Raw genomic sequence first — 17094 nt, 5'->3', positions numbered from 1 at the left:
TGGCATTGATTCTAATGGAATCATCTGGCAAGGGTAAGTGTAAACTTGTAGGAGTGTTAGGCAACAGAAAATATAGAGCTGGACTTTGACTGTTGTGGTCTAGAGAATTTTTTTTATAGATTTCTCAAATTCTCCTTTATCACATTTTGCTGGATATTTCTAGTTATATATAGGGGATATTGCAAATCAGGTTGTGGTATATTCATACAGGCTTTATCTATATGCATATACATACTTATTTGTAAGTTTGATGCAGAAAGAAATGCCACAGATTTATTTTTGGATTATGGTAATAGGAGTTGGAATTGCTTTTGTGTGCCAAACAGTTTTCCTGAACAACTACAGACCATGCCTTATCCTCTATTACTCTTTTTGCAAAAGATGACCATATTCAGAGATTCTCTGACTGCTTTATTCCTTGTTACTTTCTGCCTGCTTTTGGGGTATGAATAGCTATCATTGAAGTACGATTTTTTTTCTTATATCCTGCCAAGGGAGGTCTCTACTGTGCACAGCAACGTGTTGTCGATTTAAAAGAATTCTTCCCTGCAGGAAGCAATAACAGTAGAAATGATTAAAACAAAACCTGAAATGTCACCTTAGACTAATGAAATTCCATCATCAAGCAACACAGAGTTGACACTTTGGTAAGACCCTTTAAAACTCAGATTAAGAAGAGAAAATTAAACTTGAACTGGGGAGGAAACAAAAGCAGCTCTCTTCTGTGACAAGAGTTGAGTACAGTATGTTGATTATTCTCAGACAAGCTGATCTCACAGACAGTGACCCTCTCTCAGTGTAAAGAACAGCTAACAACATTCCTTTAGAAGGCTGGCAATGTTATCTATTAGAGTGAAAAAAATGCAGATATAGACATGAAAGCAAGAAGAATTATAGTTAGATTTCAATTTAAACTGTCTGAAGAGCTTCACCTTTCAGATTGTAATGAACTAGTGCATTCATCAAAGAAATATCTGTCTGTTGTGTAACTATCTGTAGCGTCTCTCCCATGTCCCCTCTATAGGGACATAGCTGCGGAACTGTCTTACTAGCTCAACCCAGTCTTATTCTCATCCAGTTTCCCGTCTCTGGGAGTGGGCAGTACAGATTGCTTCAGTGTAAAGTATAAAAATTCTGCACAGATGGCAATTATAAAATAACCTGTGCATAGGGGAGTTTTCTTTTAAATTCATCTAATTATATACCAAGGCCTGCTTGGAAACTCAGGGGTTTGTAGCTTTTTAATTCATACCACTGAAGTTGTAGTTTTAAGCCACTTTGGATGTTCACAGTATCGAAAAGCATCCCCTCACCCCGCATTTAAATCTAGGTAAGCTCCTACCCTTGGTGGTACCTCACAGTGGTGAATATCACAGACCAGCTGCTTTTTGGGCAGGGCATCAGTGCTCATAGAGGTTCTGTGGTGTCAGTGCAGCACAGATGTGAGAGCACTGCTCTGGGGAACCATTTCTGAGCTGCAGCTTGGGTAAGGTTTTAAGTTTCCTACAGAGACACTTCTGCATTGCTTTAAACCACTACGTTAGGCTATGCAAGGGTGAAATATATATATATATATATTTATAGCATTTAGGCCAAATCCTGAGGTTGGGATCTTCAGCTGTTTTTAGGATCACATGGAAATGGGAACTTCAACTCAGATAGTCCCTGCACACTCCAGCATTTTTCGCTCAGCTGCGTGTGAGAGTTTAGACGTAATTTTGCCTTGGGCACGAAGCCAGTCCCTGCAACACTGAGAGAAGTGATAGTTCAGGGCTGCTCTTTTACTTCTTTTCATCACTGCTGAGTGTTGTTTTACTTTCCTCATTTCAGAAAGAAACCGATCATCCAATGTGTGGGCTGTCAGCAGCTCCCTCGCTCTCCCATTTTTTCTGCAGTACAGCCTGGAGGTGACTGCCAGCACTGCACAGCCTTTCCACACCCCGGCTGCTGTGCCCCCAGATTCCCACCCCCCTTTGCCTGCAGTGCATACCATAAATCCCCCCCAGCAGACACACCATTGCACAGGGTGCAGATGCTAAGGCAGCAGCTGCAATCAGATAGAGAGATCTAGCAGTCTGCTTCGTACAGGTTTTACCCTATTGGATCAGGTCACACACAAAAAAAATAAAAAATTAAAAAATGACGTCCAGCATTTTGCTTTAAGCAACAACTGATACTTGATGTTTTAAATGAAGCTGAAAGAACCTAACAATGTAACTAGAGAATTAGGTATTGCATAAGAAAAGGGTTTATTTTAGCTTCTTTTCTGGCCCATAGAACAAAAGCATAGTTAATTCTTTTATAGATTGCAGAGCCATTGGTCCCTTCTGTCTGTAGTTGGACTTGGGAACAATTCAGGTCTGGGAAAAGACACAGTGAGAGAGAATACATGTGCAATTCAGACTTGCTGAAAATGTCTTTTCTATCTTTTTATCTGAATCTACAGACAGGTTGGAATTACCAAGCTACCAAAACTTATTGAATTACATGCTATTCAAACTAGCACACTGTGCTGTTAACGTTGTTTCGTTATGTTTTATTGCTGATTGCAGGGCCACTGGTATGGAACACTGTGTGTTCAGATAAAGCTCCCGTGAAGCACCAATTTGTTGAGACAGTGGAACGCTGATAAGGATGTACAAATTAAGATAGCTTTAATGGGTTATAAGAGCACTGTCCATCCTACAGCTGCTCTTAGAAACTGATAGTGTTTTCCATGTTCTAGTGATCATGTAATTTTAAAAATAGGGATGTTTGATGATTTTTATTGGCTGATAATTTTGCTTGAATTCTATATGCTGATGATAATGAGACTAAAATTTTCTCCATGTTTAATTTCATTTCATTATCAAGATTTAAAAAGTACCCAAACTATGGGTGATACATTTTTATATGAAATTTTTGGTCATGCAGTGTTTCAGGAGGTCTTCTTAGTGCATGCTGAATCTCATCCCCAGTAAGCTGTTCATTGTTGTTAGGCTGCTGGATATCTTTTCAAAGGAAACACAGAATCCAGAACTGATAGCATTTTGTAGACATAAGGATATCCATGATGTCACAAGAACTGCATTTTATAAAGAAACAGCTCTTCAGCGAAGAAAGATTTTCCAGCTCCTTTGTTCTTAGAAAAGTCAGGCTATGCAGATCTATTCTTTTGTTGGCAGAGTTGTTTTCAAACGCTATTTTATCCAAAAGGATGAACTGGGATTCAAAAATTTCATCAGCCACCATAACTAAAATGTAGAGCTAGCATTATTTATTTTTTTTAAGTGGATTTTTTTCAGTCATATAGGACCATATATTTATCAAATGCACAAGAAGTATTTGAAGGAGGTTTTGATTGATTCTGGGGACTGCAGTGGAAACCTCTCATGTTTGTGTCTGGCTTAATACAGACAAAGCTAATTAGGAGAATGCTCTTTTGGTTTGCTGTGCAGAGATTAGCTTCATTTCAGTGGAGGCAAAATCTTGGGTCCTTGATTTAAAAATAGGTATTGCAGACATTCCATGGAGGAAAGCTCTTTGAAATGTCTCCTTGGGTACATGCAGTTCCCTGCATTTGTGCTTAGCAGTAGGGCATAATTAGATTTCAAATCAATGGATCACATGACTACCCTCAAACAAGGCTAGGCTAGGGTGAGTCAGTAGGCAAGTGAGTTAATTTCTTCTTTTTAGATCTTAATTTCAGACCCTTCCTCTTTTTTAAGCGTATGTGTCTGTGATATATGTGTGCCTTGAATGTTTGTACATATCTGTACTCATCTCTCAATTAACAAAATAGTCAGTTGACCTAAAGTCCTTGGCAGGATGAAATAGCCTCTGTAAATGTCATTATTTGTCTGGAACCCCACACTGCAAACAAGTATCTGAGGAACTGGTCTTAGGAGCTTTAAGGCATGATTATTCTATGAAATAGAAAATGGTAACAAAGACACTCATCTTCCCTTTTCATTACCTCATCCTAGAAGCAATTCTGCTTTATTTGCATGGCACAATATTCAAGTTGTTGAATCCTAGTCTCTCCAGACCCTCTCAAAGGAGTGGTAATGATTTCAGACCCTCCGTGTAAACATCCGTTGCACAGTATAATTCTGCACTTTCTCAGCTCCACCATTTTTCCCATTTCTGCAGCACTAGTAAGAACTTAATAAGTGAAGAGATTAAATTAGGGTAGAGGAAATCACAACAAGCTTCTCTCTTTAACTTAGAAACAGGTGATCTATATATTATTCAACTGAATGCAGGATAAGGTGACTTTAAAAATTCCTTGAAAATTACAATAAATAATGCAGTAGCAAGTCATGGAGAGTGACTCTGGCTTAGATCCACAAAACTAGGTAGATACCTTACTTCTACTTTAGGAATTAAAGATATGATTACAGTGAAGTATTTTCACCTCAGTCCTTTCCATCACCAAGTACCAGTACCTATGCTTATCCATAACTGATGTATGAGAAACTATGTATGAGTGAGGGGGAGTCTGGATGTAGCTTTTAACAGAGGCGAGAAGAATAGAGATCTTGTAAAAATTGAACAGGACTGCATTTCTATCTCTTCTAAAAACTTATAGAGTATAATGAACCTCTTGTGGAAGGAAAGTGTTTTTCTAACGATTTTACTGGGGCCATCATTCTCTCCTTAGAACCTAATTAAAAATGATTTCTTTTAGATAGTGGTTTGGGGTTACCTTGTAGGACATATAAAAGTCACTTGTAAGGTCTATAGAAATTAAATTCTTTAGATTTTTATCCCTAGGCTCTGCAAAAACTATTTCTAGGCCTATGAATAGTTTATTAACATCAAAACCACTGTGTACATTTCATTGTATTGCATAACAGGCTATTGTTCAGTAAATTCTATTGGCAGAGTTTTTGGAATGGATAAGGAGATGAAAAAAAATGAATAAAAAGAATATTAAGAAGGCAACTTTTAAAGAAAGCATGTCTTCTAATTAAATTTAATTTTAAATTATTTTTCTCTGGCAAGCCCTGTACACTTTTTCATTGTCTACGCCTTACGTTATAGATATATCAGATGGTCAAAAGAATAATTAACCATAAATCAATGTTTCTATTTCATTCATAATTACAAAAGAGCATTTTTCATGTTTAGTTTGCTGGGGTGCAACCTTTACAGTTTTTTTTTTTTAACACCACATGAGTCAGTGGCTCTAATGAGCTATGGCTGGAATAATTAACTGAGATGAGCTTTTTTTTTTTTTTTTTAAATCCAACCCCTTATAGAGAGAGACTATATAACTATGATCTTGAGTCAGGAAGATACTCTGCTGAGTTTCAAGATCAAATCAGCTTCAGCTCAGACTGCATAATGATCCCCCCTCCCCCCCAAGCATCTTTCAGCAGCAGGGTATAAATTTATAATCTTCAGTATCACAGCACAAAAGTTCTGCTACATGTATAGCAGGAATAACTCCGTTAACTGTGCTATAAAAGTATTTCCTTCACCTAAGAGTTGCAGCTAATGGCAAATGCAGCGCATACCACTCAGCTTCACTGTGACTGTACATGTAGAGTAAAATAATCCCTAAACTGCTTACAGAAGACAAGTTTTAATTCCACTTGAATATATTTATTCATTACTGTACCCATCTTGCAGAAAAAATGTATGACAATGTTTTAATTATACGGAGATGATGTATTTTACAATTGCAAACTAAAACTAGAGTTATGTTTTATTTGCCCTTCAAGTGCTCATCCTCCAGTCACCCAGATAGGAAGCAGAGACCACACCAGGTGATTTGGCAGACCAGTCATCCAGTTTATACTGTATTTTGAAGGTCAGGGTCATGCTTGTTCTCAGTAATAGAATTAAAACGTATATCAGACTAATGCTAAGCCAGTCCCATTTTCCTGTTGCTTATTATAGCCATTTATGTTGCTGCATCTGCATCACAACACCAACAATACATATGGTAACATTATGTATTGAAAAACCATGAGTGAGGCATTAGGTGTATGGGAGTGTTCTTAGCAGACAGGGCAGTATGTGAAGTATCATCTGTTCAATCTCTAATTCCCTTCTACATCACCAGTGGCTTTAATTCTTTCCATAGATCCAAATGTATGTTACCTAGACTATGCTTTTAGGACTCCCTCTAATTAATGGTGAATCTGTAGCTTTGTAAAGTTCTTTGACTAATGTGAAGAGGAGAAGATGGGCTTTTAGCATCCAGTTCTCCTGAACTGATGCAAAACTTAAATATTGTTCTATTCTCTTGTCGTCAGAAACATTTGCCCCTACTAATCTGGTCAGAGGTACTCCAGTATACTTGCATTTGAGACGTCAAATACAGATCAGTCCTATAGTTTGACAGTGTATGATTGGTGGGAAAAAATAACACCATTTTAACATTTTAAAAAAAACGTATGTGTACTTTTTGCTGACTTTGTAGGTTTCACTGAAGTCTGCGTATAGTTAGATTTCAAGTTTTGTTATTATTACATAATCACACAAGTATATTTTATACTAACATTTTTATTCTGTCTCTTGATAATTGCAAAAAGAAATGGACTGTGGAGTTAACAAAATTTTGTATAATTCCAGAGTCTCATGTTAGTCTCAAGTCTCAGTCAAAAAAAAAAAAAAAAAGAAAAAAAAAAAAAAAAAAAGAATAAGTAAAGCTTTTATTCATTGTAGGTCTATTTCGTATTTGATGAGGAAAAAAATGTTACAAACATTTCATCTAATATTATTAATTTGTCCATGGAGTTGCTCTAGTTATAAAGCATATATATATGTGCACGATTCTTCAATTTCTACATGCAATGCTTATGCTATGCTACATATAGTGCTGATGTTTTTTCATAGCATGTGTAAGCTGAAAAATGATGATTTGCATTGCTCAGATACAACAGGTATCATACTACACGTAGGCATGTGTAGAGCAAAAATGAAATCCCTAAAAGAATGATTTGTTTGGGCAAATGCCATTTTTATGTCCAGAAAACCTGGAATTCTGCCCTTTTAAGTGAGTATGAATAATTTTCTTCCTACTCAAACATTTTGAGTTGCACTGTAAGCTGTGGCAAATTGCCCTTTTAAATACATTTTGGAAAATAAATTTCAGACCTTCAATCAGCTTTAGAACAATCTTGAAGTGCAATCTCTTTGCAAAGCCTTTTTGCAGTTTCCAGATTTTGCAACCAGCTGCTTTGAGTAACAAGAAAAAATCTATTAGCTTATACTTGCCTTTGTATGAATAAGAAAGGAATCAAACATCAAAGAATATGGGTGCTGTTTTCTAATATAGTCCTGATAGTTTCACACACTTTGTTCTAACTCAGCTGAAGTGCAGTCAGGCCTCATTAAGATCAAACATTCAAGATAATGGAAGGCTGTGATCTTCTGCATTATACTTTGTTAACTTATGTTTAAGATGGATCTGTAACTTTAAAGAGAAAGGAGAGATTTCTGCATATTGCATAAGAGAATGTGATATTGGTAAGGGGTATGGCATTTGCCCGAAGGGACAAATGACAAGTAGCAATGTAATAGAAACATGCAGAAGCAATCATCCCGATTTCTCTTTTGAAATCCTCTTAATCACTTCATTGGTAAATGGCATGACTTACCTTTGAGTGAGCTGACTGGGGAAATAGTGGAGATAAAGTGATTCACTTGATATCTGTGGTTCAAAACAACTGAGCATTTACTTCCTGATTGTGTAAGTAAGCTTAAGGTGGATTTAATATTATCTAGAAGACATTGTTGGTTAGACAAAAAAAGTGAACTTGAACTTGGGACCTTTCAATGTTGATCTTGAATATTTAAAACCTAATCTTCATTCTTGTATGTGACAATACAGGTATGTCATTAACAGTGAACAAAGAGATGAAGAATATCCTTTTTTACTGTGCTTTTTTAAATTATTATTTATTTATTAAGTGTGAGTGAGTTCACCCTCAGTTGTCTTTTACCAATGCTTGGTTAAAAACGCAGGATCAGGGGTTTGAGAAACTTTAAATGGATGCAGTGAGCCAGATCCTGTGCCAGTGAAGCTACACTGATTTATACAAGCTGTGGATCTGGCCTGTGAATTTTATTTTTGACAGCAAACAGTAGCACAGTCAGGACTTTCTACAGGCATTCTTCATGCCATAGAGTGCTGTTTCAGCATCCATAACTGTAATTTTGTGTTGAATGACCTGATCTTCCTGCACTGGATTGAACTGGAAGCTTCCTCTTAAATGAATGTCCCAAGAAACCAAAATTCATTGTGGATTCAGAAGATGGAACTGGTAGTATTTGTTGTTGTTGGTGGTGGTGGTTGTTTGTTTTGTTTGCTTTTTTGTTGGTGTTGTTTTTTGTTTGTTTGTTTTGTTTTTCAGGGATGAAGGGAGGTCACCGTAGCTGAAGTACAAAATCTGGATCATTGAAATCATTGATGTTATTGATGATTGTGCCACCAAGGAATGGACAGAGTGGCATATCCAATGATCATCATAACGCCCAAGGTCTTCAGAAGGCCTTGGTTAGTGCATACAAATGTCTGGGAGAAAGGAAAGAATGAATGCCCATACTGATCACTAGTGATCTCTTTGGTGTTTGTATCCACCTATAAACCTCATGTTCACAATATTTAGAGAGAAATTAAGTAAAAGTATTTTTGTTGTAAATGGAGTCAACCATTATTCCTTGCAGTCTGCAGGGGAGGTACAGCAAATCCATGTTCAAAATCCTTGAATCAATAATCTGAGAAACAGAATTTCAAGAAGAGGACAGTAGTAGCCTCATACCAACTTTCAGGTGTCCTGTCTGCTGTGGCTCCATTGTCTGTTCAGCAATCACTAATGAAATTATTCCTCTCACTCACTAGTATGCTCTTGCTTTGCCTTTCAGTAAAAATTGGGAGATAAAGAATAGCAGTGAAGAGCAATTGAATTTAGTCTAGTAAGTGCCTTTCTCACTCGTAAGTACTGCTTGTTAAATTTCATTTTGAAAAATGAAGCTGTATTTAGTGTAAATGTGAGGAATCCCGGTGAGAAGAAAAGCACCCCAAACCATTAAAAGAAAAAAAAAATGTTCTTTTTGCTGCTATATAATTTTAAAATGACTTAGCAATTTGTACTGCACTTCAGGAGAAAAAAAAAAAAAAAGCCGACAACTTGGACACCAGACTGCAGGTAAATGAAATTTTAGAAGGAGAATTTTGTACTCTTTAAAAAGGAAGAATGAAGTTTATAAGTTCCTGGCAGACCCTTAATTAAATTGGAAGGTGTCTTGCTATGCTACCTTAATATATTAAGGAGAAATTATTAAGGCTGTTTTGGTGACTGCAGTGTACTGCAGTCATGCAGGTTACATTGCTGGGCTGCTTTGTGGAGTAGCAGCAAGCTCTACCCCCTTAAACAGCATTAAAGAATTATGGTAAGATTTTAATATAGCTTTGCTCTCTTGCACATGTGGTTACCTACAGAGGGGACTTTAAGTCCCAGTATATGTCACTGAACATTAAGTTGGTACCTGTTGTAAGAAAAGAAGCATCAGCTGGTGAAAGCAGTCTAATCAGCAGATATTGAATTTTTATAGATCTTACCAAATTATGCCTACTCTTTTGCAGTATTTGTCTTCACTTTTAAGATGAGAGAAGATAATTCATGGTAAACTCTTTCCCAAGAAATCTGTCATGTCCTGGCTTACTCAAGACAGATGTCAGAGATAAGAGTGACTGCCTATCACATCCTTTGGCAAATACTGATAGATTATCAGTATGCATGTGTTACTGTTGACTAAAGGTTGTGGAATAATAGTCTCCTTACGCTGGAAACCTAGTTTTCTGTCTATGCTGAAAAAAGATCTATTATATCTGCCAAACAAGACAGAGAGCTACAAGAAGCTATTTTAACAATTCTGTAAAAGCAGATTGTTCTTCCAAGCTAATCCTACAGCAGTGCTCTAGTGCTGTACTAACACAAATACTCTCTAACATGATACAAGTGAATGAAAAAAATCCCGAGTCAAGCCTTCTTTCCAAAAAGCAGTTTCCAAAGCAGTATGGAATTTTACCCTGATGCTGCAGGTCAAATTTGAACATAGATATATACCCCGCATTTATAAAGTTTGCTTTCAGTTTGAATTGAAGATAGCAGTCTTCAGTATTTCCTAATATAACATGGTATACTGTAAAAAAGCCTCTATGTTTCTCTCCAGAAATAGCTGAATTTAAGTGGAAGATAAGGTAATTCTAATATACCATATATGTTGTTTGTCAGTGTAGGATTTAAAGCTCACAGGCGAACTTCTAGATAAAAGTCGGTGTATATCTGGAAGCTATTACCATCTATTTGTCAATGTAAAGCCTCCTAAATCCCATGTACACCCAGATATAATACATTATAAGGGTTGGAGATAAGGACCTCTCTTGATTCATCACAGGCTATATCTGCTGTTTTCAGTTCATAGCCACCATTGCAACCCTGTATTTTATAGTAGTAAGGAACAAAAAGAGAAAAAGAAGAGATGATTATTTTGAAAAAGAGAGTTTTTTGTTTGTTTGTTTTAAGAACTAAAATTAAATCCAGTCTTAATTAACATTGTTTCAGCATTTCAGCAATCAGAAAACAGATCTCCCTTATTTGCATACTTTAAAAAAAAAGCATTTGTCTTATCTTTACCATTTTTATAAAAGCTACATTTTCTTAGCGATTGGCTGTCTAAACCTTCTGATAGTTTAGAAGAATGCATCATTCTAATTTAAAAGGTAACAAGGCTCACAAACTTCAGCTAGAATAAAAATCATTGTGATTTTCATTGACTTGAATAGAGCAATGCCAGTTTATCCCATCTGAGAATTAGACCAAATTCAATTCTATAGAATTACATAGAACAATTTCTATAGAATTATAAATATTGCCTTCACATTTCTGGAATTGAAAAAATTATGAAGAAAAGAAATAATGGGAATGTGCTATATATATAACTTGTGTTTTTTTTTTCCTCCTCAGAGCCATAGAGGAGACTACATATTTAAAAATAAAAATAAAAAAAATCTCCATCACTCTCTGATAGTGATAGCTTCGGTTTAGATCTATGGCTGCAGTATTAGAGGAAGTTCTTAAATCTGTTCATGTTCCTTATCCATGATACCAAGCAGCTCCTCTATCTTCATTGATATCCTTCTGAGACTTAGATCCCAGTCCAGAAATCAGGGCTAGTAAAAGAGATCTCTGTGCTTCTGTGAAGTTCCACTGTGAAATGTAACTTCCTGTAGTGTTCACTGTTTCTAGCTGCTGGTATCATGTCTTGTCAAGTCTTGAGCTTTCTATGGACAACAGTATGAGTAAAGAAATGAAGATGTTTTTCCTAAGTTAATTGAATCCAGGGTTTAAAATCATTCTTGCAGATCAAGGTCAGATATTGGCAGCCAATTACTTGGCCATGCCTAATGCCACTATTAGGAATTCTTGCACAAGTGGTTATGGTCAGAAATACCAGATAAATAGGAAAAGATACTCTACATTTACTTATGTAAGCTTCCAGACTAAATGGCCCGCTATCTGATGTAGGCCTGTAAGCAAAACAGTGCTGGGAATATATGCAATGTACATTATCAGTATTTCAGTGCAGTGTTAACACGTACATTTCTTAGCACTTATATTTAGCATCGTTCTTTGCAGTCCACAACCACATGGAACTGGCGTGAAATACTTTGGTAATAGAGTGCCTGATGATGCCACAAGTCTTCTCCTGCATGCTTCAGGGAAGGTCTGCATTATCAATGGATTTATTTTCTTGGAATACTTATGTGACCCCTACAAATGATTGTCTGAAGATATTTAGTGTGTTTATCCTTATGCATCCATGGTACAGTAGGGAGTATAGATGAGAATCCAGGATATAGGTCTCAGCCAGAGAGATCTGGATGCATTCGTACTTTTGTCATTCAATTTTATTTTTTCATGTGCTCAGCCTGGATCAGTAGCTGCTGTTTTTTTTTTTTTTTCTTTTTTTGTTTGTTTGTTTGTTTTTCCCTAATAGGAAACATAATTTTTAGAAATAGTTTTGGGCTATATTTTACAAAGTATACTAAGTATACCTATGCATAAACAAATACAAATATTTGTATGAAAACGACTATGTCTGCCAGTATTTTTATACTATCTTTAACTACATGACCGGATCATATTTGTCTTATAGAAATCCTGTGTCTCTCAGTGTACAGAATGAAAAAGCAGCCTGAATTTAGTACTTGGGTACTTATTGGTAATGTTGTGTTTTTGTTACTATTACTTACTACTATAAGGGCGCCAACTGCTTCAAAGCTGCCTTAAGGATGTCTGTAAAACTTTCAATGACCACAGTGTAGGTATATCCCTTGCATGGAATATTTAATCTGCAAATGGTTAAAAGTTTACATTAAAAAAAAACAAACAGCATTTCACAATGGTAGATATTGGGCATCCTTAATGGTATCATTGCTGTCTGTAATAAATATACATGTATGTGTACTGCCATATAAGTCATCATAAAAATGGAAGGGTTTACTACAGACATATTTATAGCCTCAAATAACTTCAGCTATCAAATTTATTCTGCTTTGAACAGATAATTTTGAAATTTGTTTCAAACCTTGGATTCACTCTTTCTTTACATTTTTAAAGTAGCAGCATAATTGCTTGGGATCTTTTAAAAATCCAATATGTTAATATCTTGTCATTTTATAATATTAAATTACTTTTGTTTCATAGTACTCTGTCACACACGTGAACTCTGTCTTTTTAGCTAGCTCAGTCACTACTTACTTCATGCGGTAGTTTTAATTAAATGAAAATTAAATTTCCATCTCCCTAAAAACTATCCTAAAAGAAAGACATCAAAGTCCAAGCTCACATCAGTGGTAATGTGCAGTTGATTCAGTATACCAAATTCTTATTCACATATGAGATGGAGTCCTGACTCTGCTAAAATCAAAGACAAAACTCCCATTGATTTCTGTAAAAGTCAGTTTTTACTATGACTTTCTCTCATAGATCTTGTTAAAGTGGTCAACCCATGAATTTAGAATACTGCATCAGCACTTCAGAATCTGAATTGGTGAAAAAGCAGACAGCACTTCTGTTACTCGGAATTTTATCATGTTGGTTGACTAGAAGCAGATAAACAGCACTTCAGTGAAACTTATCATTTACTTAAGAAGTATATGCCAACCTTCATAGTTCTGCTATGAATTTCATATTTATTTAATAATACATTGAATTTGGCCAATGATTTCAATAAGCAGTCTATAAGCAGTCTACTCAGAAAAGATATTCCATCACATATACATGTATTCCTGGGTTTAAAGAGCAAGTCTTCATGAAAATATGAAGTAACCTATTATTTTTCTCTATAAGACTTAGCACAGTATAAACAGAGAGGAGAGTGTCAGTCTCTTTTCTCAGGTGACAAGTGAAAGGACACAAGGCAATGGCCTCAAGTTGTGCCAGGGGACGTTTAGACTGGATATCATGGAGAATTTCTTCACAGAAAAGGTGCTCAAGCACTGGAACAGGATGCCAGGGAGCTGGTGGAGTCCCCATCCCTGGGGATATTTACGAGATGTGGGGATGTGGTGCTTAGGAACATCATTTAGCAGTGAACGTAGTAGTGTTAGGTGGATAGTTGGACTTGATGATCTTCAAGGTCTTTTTCACCCTAAATGATTCTATAATTCTAATATGCAGATAAAAATGAAAAATTTAGTATATTTAATGCATTTCTGGAAGGTGTACAAATACTATGGTAAGAATAATACAGGAATCTATAGAATAGGACTGAATATCTTTTACTACTTAGTCAAATTCAGTTTTAAATGTCTTAGCATGTTGGTCTTTTAAAGCTTGAGCATCACACCCTTTAATATGTACATAAAGTCCATATTTCAATAGAAATGTGATTCTGGAGTTCTGGCTCCCAGTCCTGCCTCTGCTACTGACAACTTTCATTATAACATATCCACTTACTCTCCCGTGGACTGCTCTGAGCAGGATTCATCCACACTCTATTCAGATTCAGACTCTGTCTTTGTGCTTTTGGGGCTAGGTTGGAGCAGTGCTGTGAGGCATCTTAGCTTAGGGTCAGCAACAAAAAGTTACTGCATGGCTGTCATGTGGAGCAACATGCATTACATCTAGTCAGCGTGGAGTGTGAATCTCATGTTTGTGAAGTATCCTGTAGACACATGCTAAATTTTGCCAACTGATTTAATGCATTAATGCATCAGTTTCTTATTTCTTTTTCAGAGGCATTGTGAGGATGTGTTTATGTGTGATGTTTTATTAAGACAATCCAGGCAACAATGCATTGCCACCAAAGTTTTCAGTGTGTGCAAAGGGCTCTGTAGCCCCTACATTCATGCAACTCCCAAAAAACAAAAGTACCAGGTGAAAGTTTATCCTTCAGATCTAGGAAAATGCTTGTAGGTAGTTGTTACAGTCCCCCTCGAGTCATCACATAGTTACACTCTTAATTTTATTTCACTAGCTGCCTCCTAAATTGAGTCAAAACATTTTCCCACTCGTAATATTCAAAGGTGTACAAATAGTGTATGCAAGAGCACCTGTGACCTATTCATTGCCCAGCAGTGATAGATCTGGTAATAATGTGCTTGCTATTCTGGCTGTGCTGCACTTTGGTAAAACCTAGGGTTTAATTGAAATACACCCTGACCTTGGTTTTGTTCATGGGGCATAGAATGGACATAATTACTATGAATCTACTGAGGGATATTATGGCAAAATGTCATATTACTAATTTTGGTTACTCACACCCTTTTGAAAAAAAAAAAGAAGAAAAAAAAAACTCTCAGTAAAAAACAACGCACTGCAGTTTCACAGAAGTCCTAAAACAAGTAATTTTCCAAAAAATTAACTTCTTATTATTCTCTGTACCTATTTTTTTTCTCTCAAAATGCTATCACAGTATGATAATTGCATTGCCCCTAACAGTTTCATATTCCTTCATAATTAAATAAACAGCTTGTAAATTGCAGACCAGAAAATGCCTGTGTTTCACTCTTACCTTAAGGGGTTTCCATAGTTACCAAGGACAAGAAGTTTAACCATCATTTGCCAGACTCGAGGCTATTCACAGCCTTAACTTTTTATCTCCTGTCTCTCTTTCTCTTTGTCTCTTTGTTTATTAACAGAATGAGGGAGTAATTTGGACTCAGTTAGCCACTACAAATGCAGTGATGCAAAATGGACTCTGGTGCTTTAGTGTGTTATTAGCTGGGTATGTTTCTCCCAGAACATCTTTTAGAATAATGCATACTAGCAATACAGTTTATAGTTACCAAGGTTATGAAATACCTATCCAGCACTTCTCCAGCTTAACATTCGATAATTTGTATCTTAAAATAGGAAAGCACCTTTCTTAACACAGTATTACAGCATAGATGTATTTAGGCGGATATTTTAATTAACCCACAAAAAGCATTAGTGAAGATTTTGCATTGCTGCTTTAATATAATTTCTTTTCATCCCTCAGTCTCCTGTTTTACACGTACAAAATACATTTTGAAAAACTGCACTTGTTAAAGTCCAGACATGATTCTGTATGCCACTGATGTGGACAATCCTCTGATTTATTAATCTCAAAATAATCTTAATATTTTTCTAAACGACTTCAAATTTTACTGAGCATTCCTTTTGTCAATGTATAGAAGGTATTACTGATTTACAACTGCACTATATTTTTATCAGAATTAAATATTTGTGTCAACTAGTTTATATTAGCTACTGAGGTCAGGAACTCAGCATGGATCAAAAGATGATTTGTATTGCTAACAAAAGTATTCAGCATTTGCATATTCAATACATTAATATGCATATTGTACTTTAGGAAAGGATGTTAAATCCTATTGTTTTTGATTTTAAAATCTGAACTCTAATTTTATAACATTAGGGTGAAATTTTCTTAAGGGATAGTATATGCTCTTATACTCATTTCTATCTGTTGATCTTCGTTGTACTGGTTATATTTGCATATGCCTTGTTAGACTATGTGGTGGTCTGATCTGACATTTTCATTGTCTCTGTATTATAGTTTGTGAGCAGGGAGAAGATCTGGGGAAGAATCAGGGCTAAAGTATTGGTTTCCATCAGTCTTTCATTTTTTTGCCTTTGCATCCTTTAAAATGCACAGCATTTTATTAACCTATAGACCTAACCTGCTAATTTTTGCCTGATAGTTTAAAACCTTGTAGCATGTTTTGGGAAATTATTCTAATTTGTAGAAATTATTATTTGCTTGTAAAAATTGATAATATTCTACCTAACTAAAAGTAGTTTGTTTGAAATGAAGTATTACTGTAGTACCTTTAAATAGATGTCTTTAATCACTGCTAGTCTGTTAAAAACACAGAAGTACTAGTGTTCCAAAATAATGACCCCAGTGTGACAGGAGTGAAAACTCCAGTGTTTGGACCATGGCTTTAGAGTATCATTTAATTTATTACTAAGGGTTGCTTTTATACTAATTTTTTTGTGGTTCGCAGATACGAGTTTTGATAATAAACCAAACAGATTAAGAAATCATTCTTCCAATAATTATAGGTATACTGCAGTTTAATAGGGGTTCACTGAGGTATTTCTGGTATAAGAAATAACACACCTTCAGCTGACATACTGAAGGTGCTTGTATGACTTCTGTTTATATCATGGTTGGCACATGGGACGTAGTGACATGCTGCTGTAACTAATTAAAAGAATTTTGTTATCAGGGCTATTGCAAAATTTCTTCTGTACAGTTCTGTGGTCCCCCCCCAGATAAATATCTGTCTAGAAGAATACAGAAGATGAAAGCAAAATAGTATGTTCAGAGAAATGGTGTTTTATCAACTGAATTAGTGAAGGAGAAGAGCAAAATGGCAAAATGGGACTTGAATAACCCAAGGGATTGGTGATGTAGTAGAAAACCTTTTTACCTTTATGTAATTGGTTTGAATTGAGCCCAAGTCAATACAGAATGAAAGTTCCTAATGTCTACATGGGGTCTCAAGAAAATGAATCCAAATTAACTTTGAAAAGGGACTAGCTAAACTGCATTACATTCTTTTATGGACACTCTTAATTGAAATTACAGTGGCCTTGATTC

General features: G+C 35.8%; 1 protein-coding gene across 15 annotated transcripts in view; it reads left to right on the top strand.

Annotated features, from left to right (window-relative positions):
- LRRC4C (leucine rich repeat containing 4C) overlaps positions 1-17094 on the top strand; it is a 513499-nt gene that overhangs the window by 486936 nt on the left and 9469 nt on the right. Inside the window, exon 8 of one of the 15 annotated variants that reach the window (XM_072039048.1) lies at positions 8349-8491. The exons of the other annotated variants lie outside the window; for them this stretch is intronic. The gene's annotated coding sequence lies outside the window, so the exon portion shown is untranslated. The remainder of the gene's footprint in view (positions 1-8348; positions 8492-17094) is intronic. 15 annotated transcript variants of the gene reach the window in all.

This window comes from Anas platyrhynchos, chromosome 5 (genome assembly GCF_047663525.1).
Source record: "Anas platyrhynchos isolate ZD024472 breed Pekin duck chromosome 5, IASCAAS_PekinDuck_T2T, whole genome shotgun sequence".
Taxonomy (NCBI): domain Eukaryota; kingdom Metazoa; phylum Chordata; class Aves; order Anseriformes; family Anatidae; genus Anas; species Anas platyrhynchos.
The sequence above is the reverse complement of the archived record's forward strand: the minus strand, read 5'-3'. Positions and strand labels throughout refer to the sequence as shown.